The sequence below is a fragment of the Dicentrarchus labrax genome, unplaced genomic scaffold (assembly GCF_905237075.1).
Source record: "Dicentrarchus labrax unplaced genomic scaffold, dlabrax2021, whole genome shotgun sequence".
Classification (NCBI taxonomy): domain Eukaryota; kingdom Metazoa; phylum Chordata; class Actinopteri; family Moronidae; genus Dicentrarchus; species Dicentrarchus labrax.
In genome coordinates, this window is record NW_026136709.1 from 3644288 (window position 1) to 3656972 (window position 12685).

Below are 12685 nucleotides of genomic sequence, written 5' to 3' on the forward strand. Positions count from 1 at the left end.
TGTTTAAAAAATTCATAGCTCAAGGTAAGTCAATCTTGGATAGTTACAACATAATAATCAATCTCCTCGATTCAGAATATAAATGGAATTTTCACTTCTGGAACCTCACTGTTGAGCTTTATAGAGTTACTGCTTTATGCTAGTATGACTTCAAATATTGTAATTTGATTAGCTGTAAGGAAACAACTTCCCCATCTTTGGATGGATGGAGATGGCGCCATCATTAAACCATGATGAATGGTTTTAGTATATTGTTTTTGTGCCGTTCACATGTGCAGCCAGATGGATAGCAGACTCACATGCAAGACACATGCACCCAGAATAGAACAAATTTTTAGGCTTAGGGTTACCCTGAATCCTCATTCACTGTTTACATCTGCAGTCCTGATAAGTTTCCCATGTCACTCTCCTGAATGCCTCTCCACTGAATCCACTGATAGCTTAGACATTCTGTTGTGTTTACAGAAAATTACAGACTCAAATGCAGGTGACGGTGGGTCGAGGTTTACAGGCATTTCATCATTACAAAATGAAATATCAAAATAACAAGAATGTCCGTGGGCAGAATTTGATCGCACTGATAATGCTGACAGACACACTCTCTTCCTCCAAGGCTTATTAACACTCCTTAAATCCAAGATAGACGTAAGAAAAAGAGATGAAAAATGCCCTTTACTTCTCATTTATTCATTTTTTTGAGACAGAACAATGCTTCAAGCTATAACTAGATGTTTGAAAGTGTAAAAGGAATTATATAAAGGGATGTGGGTAAACTGACAACATAGGAAGCCGCCTCCACCAGATTTTTTTTTACCCTTTTTCGAGACTGAATGAGTCACGTCAACAGCACAGAATGATCCTACATGAAACCTTTTGCACTGTTCTGTTTCTTTCTTTCCCTCTTTATTAACAACTGAATGGATTTACATGGTACCAACCTAGCTTCCTAGCTTGACCCCTCAACTCTCTTTTTAGCCATGCTAGTGACGTGGCTCTATGGGTGGCAATATCAGTGGGTTGGTCCACCACTTTCATCCAAACTGAAATGTCTCAACAACTACTGGATAGATGCCATGAAGCTTTTACTTGGCATTACATTTTGTACAGACTCATGTTGGTGCCCAAAGCTTCGTCAAGGTGAACATTGGTTGATCTACAAAGTTCATAATCACTTACAAATTAACTCACTACAAGCTTGCTCCTCTCCCACTTTACACCCTAGAGTCATAACTTCTGTTACCCTCTTAGCCTCTGTCTGCAGCTCTCAGACATGCACACACACAATTTGACAGAATTTATCCACCATATACCTTTGTCACAAACCCTACTGTTTGTTGTTTTCAGTCTTCGTATTTATAGCATCATTGTAGTCTCTTAGTGATGTGATGCAATGTGTTGTAATGTGTCTTCATGACGTATCTGTTGTCAGTTTATGTGTGTTCTTTTGTGTTCTCTGTCAATGTCCAACTGTTCTATTGTGTTTCACCAATAAAAAAAAACACAAAGTGTACATTGAGTTTATCATGGCTCTTCTACTGCAAACACCTGCCTGCTGTTGCAGGACATTAGTTTCATGAGAGTGGTTCACTTGCCATTGGATGTTGCACTAGAGCGTCAATGCTGGTTTGGTTGAAATAAACCCTTAATTCACAGAGTTAGACATGCAATGGCCACAACAGAAGCTAATGTAAATCCTTGGGGACAGATGGCCTTGTTAAAGTACTAAAAGTGCTTGTTTTTGCCACTGACAGACTTAAAGTGTCTAACCACACTGGATCCCTACAGAGATAGAACTTCTGTTTAACCAGAAACAGCTGTAATATTGCCTCGCCACCAGACTCCATAGACAAAATCAGTAATTTTACCTCACATATGACTGTAACATTTTAACTTTATTCAAAGTGGACAGAAACAAAATGAAACTCACTGAAACCTTTGTTAGTCTTTACAGTGTTCCACAGTCACAAACACTGCTTTGGTCGAAATTACCGAATTTACCGACACAGTTGATAAAAACAGGACTTTCAGGCGCTCTACCCAGCTGCACTAGAGACAGACCGACTATGTAAACAAACCACAGAGAGGCTGTGATAGCAACACAGGCAGAGGGAGTGTGACGTCTCAGGACTCCACTATATATTTACATACCAAATAGTTTTTTGCTGCTATATTATATATATATTAGATATGATATATGTAATCTTTAAAATCAAACATAAAAATATTCATGAACGCAAGTTTCAGTGTAACTATACTATACACTGGCACAAAGACAGGTTTTACTAGCTTGAAAGCTGAGTGAGACTTTAAAGATCAACGAGAGGTAATGATCACCGCTGTAGTCGTCTCTCTCTGTCTCTCTCCTGACTTATTCCTCTCTAATCAGTTCTGTGAAGTTGCCGAGCGGCGCGACGTGATGCAGAGCGTGGCTTTCTGTTACTGCAAATGAGTGTGTGACTAAATCACTGCTTCCTATTCTGCTCCGATACTGGAGCTGCATTGTTTTCTCAGCCATGGTTAATGTCTTTGACAGTGAGGCAAATAATTAGAGCGTCTACCTGTTGCCTTCCAATTTCCCATCCTCTAACTCTCTGTTTGGAAGCGGAAACGGGAGGAATGAACGCTGATTATCTTCACTCCAGCAAATCCAAAATCACCCATTGAATGCAAGCACGCCCACACTGTCTCATAAAGAGAAAGATAGAGAATAAATATGACAATCAGTTCTATTGTTGAGAGAGATGGAAATCTGTGCTGTGCTGTCTTAGGCTAGAATACCAGAATGCAATGCAGGGTAAGTGCTAAATGAGTGAGTTAAAGAGGAAAGAATGAAATTCCGACCGCGGACACTCTGCCACAATTAGCTGGGATAATGTAGACTACAGTATGTGTGGACGCCGCACACGCACCCAAGGTCAATAACACAATTCAGCCCACGTGTGCAGGACAACCTGAGACAGCTTGGAATAGCACATCTGCTGTTGAAGCTTCCCTGGCTCATGGTCAACACAGAAGAGAGAGGCAAGGACCCGCTAGCAGGAAAACTCAACTGATCAAGGACCACTTATCATTAATAACCTCAGCTCCTATATTTTTCCACCAGATTAGCTCTGACTCTTGAACCGCTTCCCCTTTAAGATTCTTGGGACCTTGGTTTCCATCAGTGGAACCATTGTTATTGAAATGCGTTATTAACAGAGGGTGTTGCACAACCTGTTGAATATAACACACCCCAAGAAAAAAATGCAATTTTTTTCAGATCCGAAACCAACTATTCTGGCTCCGAACCAATTTACTTTTTAAACCGTAACGGAGTTGGTTCCCTGTTAGTGGAAAAGGCCAGTAATGTCAAAGATAAACATGATTTGCTCAATCATTACTATGAGACTAGAATTCTGCCTTCCAATACACATTTTGTTGAAACATATTTTCAAAGTCACAAAATGTTGATACTGAACACATCCAAATGTTCACTGACTTTATTTGTTTTTGGTACGATGGATACAATGGATGCTCTGAAGTCATGGATTTATCCAGAAATAGAACTGTTTCAGCCGACTGAGGAACTCCTAGATGACACATCTGTCCATGTATTGCAAAACAGTGGTGCAACTTTCTGTGCTCTGGTTCCCTTTTTTCATTTATTTGCCCCTGCCCTTCAAACAGCCCAAATCTACCACTGTGTGTTTGGTAATAATCAGTTTTGGGCTAGTTACTCAAAAAATTTAATTTATTACTCATCACTTTTCAAAAGTGATATCATTACATTACTTATTACTCCCTGCCAACAGTGATTAGTCACACTACTAGTTATATTACTTTTCTCCTACTCCCCACAAAATTGGTAATTGTGTCCTTCCCAGAATTCAGAATTAGACTAAACTTTTTTTTTTTATCAAAGTAATGGAATATTTCCAGCCGCTGAATGTCAGTGTTTCATCTTCCAAAGTAGTTTCCCCCACAATAACCAAAATGAATGATTTGATTGTAATTAATTATTTTTTGGTGTGGTAACTGTAATAATATTACTCAAATGTATTAGTTAGTAGTTACTTGAACTTTTTTTAAAGAAGTAACAAATTGCATTTACTGTTGTTCCTAATATTACTTATTGCACTTGCTGCGGTCTCCAAACTCTTTTTATTCACTGTTGGTCTTCTGTGTTTAATTATCTGAATTTTGTCTCTTTTCTGGTTTAATTGTAGTGAGGCTTTACAGATGAAGGCTGTTGTATATTTATAATTCATAATCCATGCACAGGCTGCAAAATCTGTCCACTAGTGTTGTTGGATTGACATTTAATTCAATTGTAGCCTAAAGGTGTTCTTTGATTTAACAGTAACATCATATATATGATAAATTGTGAGAATGGAACAAAAGGATGGAGCAGAATCAGCAGCTCTAATGCAGAATAATGACAGGTACATGCTGGGTCTTGCATATATGCTCATGGTGGATCGTCATCGTTCATCTATCTGTGGTGTAAAAATGTTTGTCTTACATATTTTGTGTGTGTGTTGAGCCTGTACCTTTGCTAATTAAGTTAAAATAAATCTAATAAATATATAATAAATGACCCTTATTTAGGAGGGGGCCCTTCAAATATGGTCACCCTAGGACAGTGGTTCCCAACCAAGGGGGCTGGACCCCCACTAGGGGTCACCAAAGCTTCACATGGGATCGCAAAGCCTTCTTTATGTTAAGGGGTGTAAGAAAACGAAAAAATTATACACAGCAGGCCTACATAACAGCATTTCAAACACTGAATATGTAAAAAAAAAAAGAAGCTGAATATATTTGAAAACTTTAAGGAGCGCAGTGGCTGGGTGGTCTGGTTATATTAAGTAACACTAAGTCAAACCTAGAACAGATTGTGGAGGACAAAGACAGGAGAGTTAGTTGAAAGAATAACTTGTTAAATGTCAAACTCCCACATCCCTGAAGCATACAATGGAATGAGAGCAAGTCTTTGTTTAAAAAGGAGACAATTAATTTAACAAAAGTTAATAATAGCTGAACTGCAATTTAACTCTTCATTCCATATGACATTTAAATTGTTTAAATTACAGGATGTGGTCTGAAATTGATATGGACAATTAGCCGGGACAAAGGCAAAAGAAAAATCCTCCCAATGGGGCTACGGGAGAGTTAAAGGGGAGGCAAAGATACTGCGTGAGGTGAGTCAAAAATCATAATTCAGTCTGATCAGACGTAAAACATATATTGATAACATATTTTTAACAGCAGAACTTGCCTTAAGATCAGCAGGTTTTTGAGTTTTCTAATGATTATTTGTAATCCGGTGAAAACCACCTGTACGTTTATGGGAGTAGTGCACACAGGAACTGCTAATAGCTAATTCGGCATACTTTTAATGGGGCCAATTTGCCCAAAAATAACTTAAGTTGTACCCCACAGCATAAATCTCTGACCCCTTGGCAACATACTTTCTGTTTACATCCCTTCAAGTATTAAGCATGATAATGTCCCAAATAGAGGTAGGATTAGGAATAATCATAAAATTGACTAGGGAACACTTTTTGCCACTTACAGGCTCAGATTAAAAGGCTCAGGTTCAGCATGGCAGACTCCATGGAAGGCGACCTGCAGTATCTGTAGATGTAATCGGCTCATTCTAAGGTAACGAAAAGACAACCGTTCTTATTTTTTAGGTGATTATACACTAATGACAACATATGCGTGAACATTATATTCCATTTCTGACAATAGATCCTCCTAAATGTTACACACTGGACCTTCAAGTTACTACAGGTAAGCAGTGTAACTTAAGATCTTTTTTGTAAACTAACCAAGTAGTTTTTGTACCTAATCCTGAACCAAACCTGAAGGCTTTATTTTGAAAGTGAAACTGGACGTTCCATATTTATTCTGCGCACTAGAGGTGGGTTCTGAGTAAACTAAGCAGCTGTCCTTGTATTTTTGTCCTCTACTCCTTCTTGAAAAGTAGCAAGGTTAAGCTCTTGTGCATGTCACACAGTAGTGTGCCAAGGGTACTGCTAGAGAAAGCAAAAAACCCTTAATATGATCAGATTTCAAGATGTATCAGAAGAAACCAGAGAGCAGGTGTGAAAGTGGAAAGAGTGGGAGATGGAATGAAGAAGTATAACAACGCAGCAGCACTCAGGCCTATTTTCCATGCAAACAGGTGCACACCGAGCATATGCTCTAACAGATGGAGGTCCCAAGGTGACTTTGCCTCTGAGATATCCCCACTTGCCTCGGGTTTTCTTAGCATTTCTGATTACCTGTTGAATGGCAGAGATTTTTGCATGTGCCGAGCGATAACGACAGCTCCAAATCAAGCGCTGCCTCACCTTCCACAGAGAGAGAAAGACTGCTCGCCCCTAGCGCTTTCTGCAAAATACCAGACCTTCTGCAGCGGTAAATTAAACAGGAGCCATTTAAAATTCATGACGTTGTGGAGGAGAGAAGTGAACAAATGCAGCCATTAAGACATTTGTCGCAGTACTCGCTCGTCCACAGGGGGTGAAAGAGGGAAAAAGAAGAACTGCATGGCTGTTTAACAAGATGACGCCAACTGCTTTATGTGAAATTGGGATAGCCATTTTAGAGTGATAGATAAGTGATTCCTGCAGGATGCGTCTGCACAGCTGAAAGAGGAATTCATCTAAACGTGTTTCTGGAAGCGGAAACGCATTAGTTGAAGAGCCCCGCTGTTAAACGACAAGTGCGCGGTACTTTTGTTTTAATGTTCGTGATTGACGGGTCACAGGAAAGCTTAACATGGGACGTCATTATGAAATCCCTGAGAAGCTGGAGTGGAAGGAGAGTGAGGCAGGAGGTGAGAAAAAGGTGCACACAAACACACTTTGCACACTTTCTTCTCTGACAGGAAATCTTTTGCCTCGCTCACCGTGTGGTTTCTGAGTGCCGGCGATGGGAACAGGCTGTGTTAAAGCGTAAAGACAGCCACTGTACGTCTCCACCTGGGCGGGAGGCATGAGGTGCACTTTTCCCTGAGTTAGTGTTTTCCGTCAGAGCCAAATGTTTTTCTCAGGCCTGTCACTTTGATCAAAGTGGGCTGGGGCCTTCAGTCTGCACCGACCGGCCTGCCTCATACAGCCTCACTGCCAGCTGAGAGCACACAATCTGACTGCTTGCCTCAAGCATGGAGCCCACTTCTGGCGTCAATGTATAGAGAACAAAATATTATAAAAATATATATATATAGTGTGCACATAAATATATAAAACCTGTGCTCAAGCTACATTAAAAGCATCCAGAAAAGAAAGGTCTCTGTATGAACAATGGGAAGAGAGTAGGTTTGAGACCTAGACCTTACGTGTGTTTTAAAAAAATCTTTAAAAAATGTTAAATGCTCACAGTTCTCTGCTCAAGTAGCATTAAAAAATGGTTCAATGCAGAAAGTGAAAATGCAACCAGGTTGACATGAATTTCAGGCGATGCCTGTTGGAGAAGCTTCAATGTATGCTGGCCCTATAAAACCATGTGAAACAGATAGTGATATAATATGTGGTCTGGAAAACATAAACCTCTCTTGTGTTGTTAAAGCTCACCATTTTTAGTGAAAAGTAAAGTTGATGTTAATTTAAGTGTCTTACCTCATTTAATGTTAGAAGCCTTCTCCCCTGTGCCTTGCCATGACACATAATTCATCCTCCTTGCTGAGAAGGTTGGTAAAATACATCCAGGTTTTCTGTTATTCCTCTCTTGCTGTTTGAAACCGCAGGTCCAATCCACTAGTCATTTCAAGTCCACTTGCTGTCATTGTGACGGACACGACTCATTTATCTAGCATAATAAAGATAACTTCCACTGTTGAACTCAACATCGACTGCAGACCTGGGAACCGCTGTTATAGAACGGGACCCGACCCAGTTGGCCCTCATAAAACGTGAATCAAAACTTGTACAGGCCCCGCGTCCTATACTTTGGGTAGACCCATGAAGACCTCTACTCTACTTCTACTAATGTGAGTTCTGCAGTTAGACGCCCTCTCTACTGTTACTCAACCGCTATTAAACAATCAGATCCTCTCCACAGATCATTAGCAGTCAGACTGTGAATTAACCAAACAGAATAAGATTTTGAAATACACTTAACACTACTGTCACAAACAATAGAAACTGTTGCCTCAAAGTTTATTTCCATGTTGGTGCAAATCTATAAAAACAAACTGAGTAACAAACCTCAAGGTATTGTTTGCTAATGTGTTGGCCCCTCCAAAAAAACCTCCTCAAATGGCACTCATGAGGCTGTGGTTGTGCAGCTCAGCAGATATTGATATTCATGCTTTAGGGACTCGTCTGGTGACATTTTTCTTGTTAACAAATCCCATGAAAAGACCCAAACCAACAATCAGTGTATACTACTAACAAGTATTGTGTGTGTATCCAAAGCCTATTGTTTTTGTCAACGGAGTCTGGTTGGCTGTAGTGCCCCAATTGTTTTTGGTCTGAGATGCTGTGCTCTAGTGCCACATCCAGTAGCAGTAAATGGTGTATACCATTAAGCAGACACAGCATGGTAAAACAAGTTCATTTAGTTAGGAAAAAACTTTATTATATATATATTTATTCCACACTGTTATATTACATTTTTTCTACTGTGTGTTGTTGTGGCTTGCTTTGGGCTGCTAGCGTTAGAGTTAGGCCCTCTAAGTTTAGGTCTTGAATTTTGAATTTCAATTCAGTTCAACATAATTTAATTTATAAAGCGCAAAATCATAACAAAAGTTATTTCAGGACACTTTTCAGATGTGATTCAGACTGTACTCCTTACAAAAGTATGTACAGAGACCCAACAGTTTCCACCATGAGCAAGCACTTGGTGACAGTAAAGTGTCTTTTTAGGGGGAAAAATCTCGAGCAGACCCCAGCAGTCTGCCTTGACCGTATGCACTCAAAGCTACAATTTTCTGGTATTCATTAGGAAATCACTGTATGCAGAATGTGTTTCAGTCTGGCCCTCGTTTTGTATTGCTAGGCTTTCCAAGCATAAGGGACTGATGACATTACGCCCATAAACTCTTGTCTGTTGTGTCCCTTTTTCTGTATTTGGTTCAGATTTCATCCACAATCCATCTGAACTACAAGAGTCCTCTCATGGGCCACATTTTTGGTTGCACTTGACTTTGAAGTTATTTGACTTATTTGGTAGCACTTGACTTTGAATGTCAATGTTTTTCATCTTGCCAAAAGTAGCAAAAGGGTATGAGAAAATAAACTGCTCTTTACATGCTTGATGTGGACCCACACCAAGCTTGATGTGGACCCACACCAAGCATTTGGTCACTCATTTTTAGGGATTGAACTGTCAGAAAACAGAACATGAAAGCCAAGCTAGAAGTTGCTGTGTATACACAAACAGTGTGTCTGACTTCAAGGGTGAGCTCCTTGAAAGTCGGCACTTCAAGATGCATTGGTCAGTATTCCAAGTTACTATATCAAGGCATAAAGTTATGCATAATTACGGGCGTGGCCACTTTGAGTAACAGTGGGTGCCATCATAGGCGGTTGTTTTGAGTATGCAGGCTCCTTTTGGCCCACCTCAGCTCCACCGCTTCTTTGCACATTTTTTTCAAAATGGCGGCGGCCAGAACCAACCCCACTAATCTTCACAATGGCTCTTGTTAGACGTAGACGTCACTGCTGTACTTTATTTACAGTCTATGTGTTACATCTACCTTCTCAGAAACCACCATTGCCATTGGCAAAAACACTGGACATATTCACAAAACAAGCATCAGTACTCTACGCATTGGGATTCTCTTGAACAAACACACCTCTGTGACAGAAGCAAACCAGCTCCCGTCAAAGCATTAGCCTCCAGCACTTTATCTAATAAATCTTTCTATACAAAAGAATCAAAACTACAATCTCAATTGCACACATATAGGTGATCTTTCTCACGCAGACTTTTCTCTCCATCTGTATAGACACTTGATACAATAGTAATTGTTTTGTCATGCTGTAGTACACTGTTTGGAAGAGCTGATTGATTTTTCGTTTTCACACTTCTGAGAGCACAACTTGCTCGTCTCCACTTTCCCTCCCTTTCACACAGGCTGAGTATTAGAAAACCCTTCTTTAGCCATATTGCCAGTTAGGCTGAAAGAGAAACTTTAGAGGCTGCTTACATATTCCCCCAGCGTTTGTGGAGTTAGGTGTGATGAATGGAGCCTCAGATGTACCACCTATCTGCGTTCACCGTGCACAACAGGGGAGCATTATCACTCTGGTCCTAGCTGGTCGAACACACTCCCAGTTTGTTCCAAACATCATTTTGCAAGCCGAACACACTCTGTTCCATCACATTTTCCCGTGGCTATCAGATAATGGGGCTTTTGTGTGAATCAGGTATTGGAATATCGAGGTGGATCATTAGTTCTGCATATGTATACACTCCTCCTGACTCCCTTATAAGTAGGAGGCATTGACAAGTTTTGGATGACCCTTTATGAAAATGATCAGTTAAGTCATGTATAAGCTTCCAGTTAACAATTAACTAATCATTACAATAAATTATTATTCATATGTAAGTAACTAATTAATGTAATTATTTAATATTGATGAAATAGTGTTATGTGTGAGACTGGACAGGTTGGTGTAAGGAATAAAGAATATGGGATGTGTGGGGGAGAGAAGGAAGAATATTGTTAATCTTATAGTAATAATAAGTATATAACACAAAAACAATATGAATAACACTGATTATCTGGTTATCATGGCGCCTGTCAGTGGGTGGGATAGAAGCAGGTAAAATGGGCAGCGTGAGGATTTGAGCGACTCTGACAAGGGCCACATTGTGATGGCTAGCGGACTGGACCAGAGCATCTCCAAACCTGCAGCTCTTGTGGGGTGTTCCCGGTCTGCAGAGGTCAGTACCTATCAAAAGTGCTCCAAGGAAGGAAAAGTGATGAACCAGAGACAGGGTCATGGGCAGCCAAGGCTCATTGATGCACATGGTGAGCGAATTATGACCACCAGGGTGCCCAGGTGGTCATAATGTTAGGGCTGATGGGTGTATATGCCTACAACAATTCTAGTCTGCCGTTAAATGCCAGTATACAGTAGATTCTATATATTGTGAAGCAGCAGAACAGAAATTGGTGTTGGGAGTTTGAATGAATAACTACACAGGACAGAGCTCGTCTTCCAGGCTCCCTGGGTGTTTGTTTGTCTCTGTGTCCCCAGTGGAGCAGCAGTGAAGTGAGTATTATCAGCGGCTCTGCTGAGCCTCAGCTCCTGATCCTCCGCAGGATGATTATTATGTGTACTCTAAACAAAGCCCACACTTCTTTCTTCTGTCCTACAAAGAGCCACTCGATAAGAATACTGTAACACTCAATGCAGCACTCTCACTTTTGTTTCTGCTCAAAAGGAACCACTAGAAAGAATCAAATATATATACATATATATATATATATATATATATATATATATATATATATACATATACATTTGATGAATTTTAATCTTTTACTTTCCCTTGCAATCTGTGGAGCCTATAGAGATGATGTTGGTCAGTTATTCATGGGTCAAGAACACTAACTGGCATAAAATATGATATGGATATCCAGAGGATTCCTATTGATTTTGGTGACCTCCTGACATTAATTTTCAACTGATCAGTTCAAAACCCAGAACTATAACCAACTGCAGTTCCCCTAAACTCAGCTGAGGATTTAAGCACCTCTTAGCTCATCATTTTGTTTTTTTGGTCCATAATGTTTTGTTTTAGCCATACCAATCTTCTCAGCCTTGTTTCCAAGTAGTACGTTTTCAGTGAAAAAGCTCAGATAAACTTGCTGTACACTACAAGCCCAGCACCAAATTGCATACAAAGTGAACATAGTGTTGAGGAACCAGATATTTTCCTCCAGAGGTGACCAAGCTGAAATAAGAATGAATATACTGGACTTATAGTCATCAGAATACAAGAATACTAATATTGCTCTGTCTGCTTTACGTGTAAATAGGCAACTGCTGTCAAACATGTTAAACTTTTTAGGTTATAATCATTGACATACTATACTGCAGTCAGCCACCAGGAGGAGATGTTTTAGCTTTAATGTTGGACCGCTGTTGTGTCATCCATCTTTGTATATGCCTATGGTTATAATAAGTCAGTATCGTTTTGTTGCACTGACCTTAATTGGCCAAAAAACAAGAACCCAATCATGTTCCAAACTCAAAACATATGTATTATGATGGTGGATTTCCTCAATGAATAAAGTGATAATTAACATCATTTTAATAAAATTAAACATTTCAAAATTCAATTATGTCCAGAAAAAAGTGTTTCCTGAGCTGAATATTATGTGTACATAATCAGTGGGATGCATTATAAAATGACTGTATCATTAGAAAATCAAATCAGAACAGTCTGAAACAGTATTTCTCTATTCATTTCACTATTTACTTTTAGATCCCTTACAGTGAAGAGATTTTTGGAAAAAGTCCAGAGTAAAAGCTATAAATCTTTCAGATGGTATTACTTATGGCATGTATAAGTAATGTAACATCTCATGTTTGCTTTAAACACAGTTTACACGCAAATTATTTACTTTAACAATATGATTTTTTTCCCACGAGTTTCACCAATCATAGCAGTCCCCTGTACAAAACGTTGAGCCATGTGGCCATACAACAACAAACTAATAGCGACTGTTAGTGGAAGA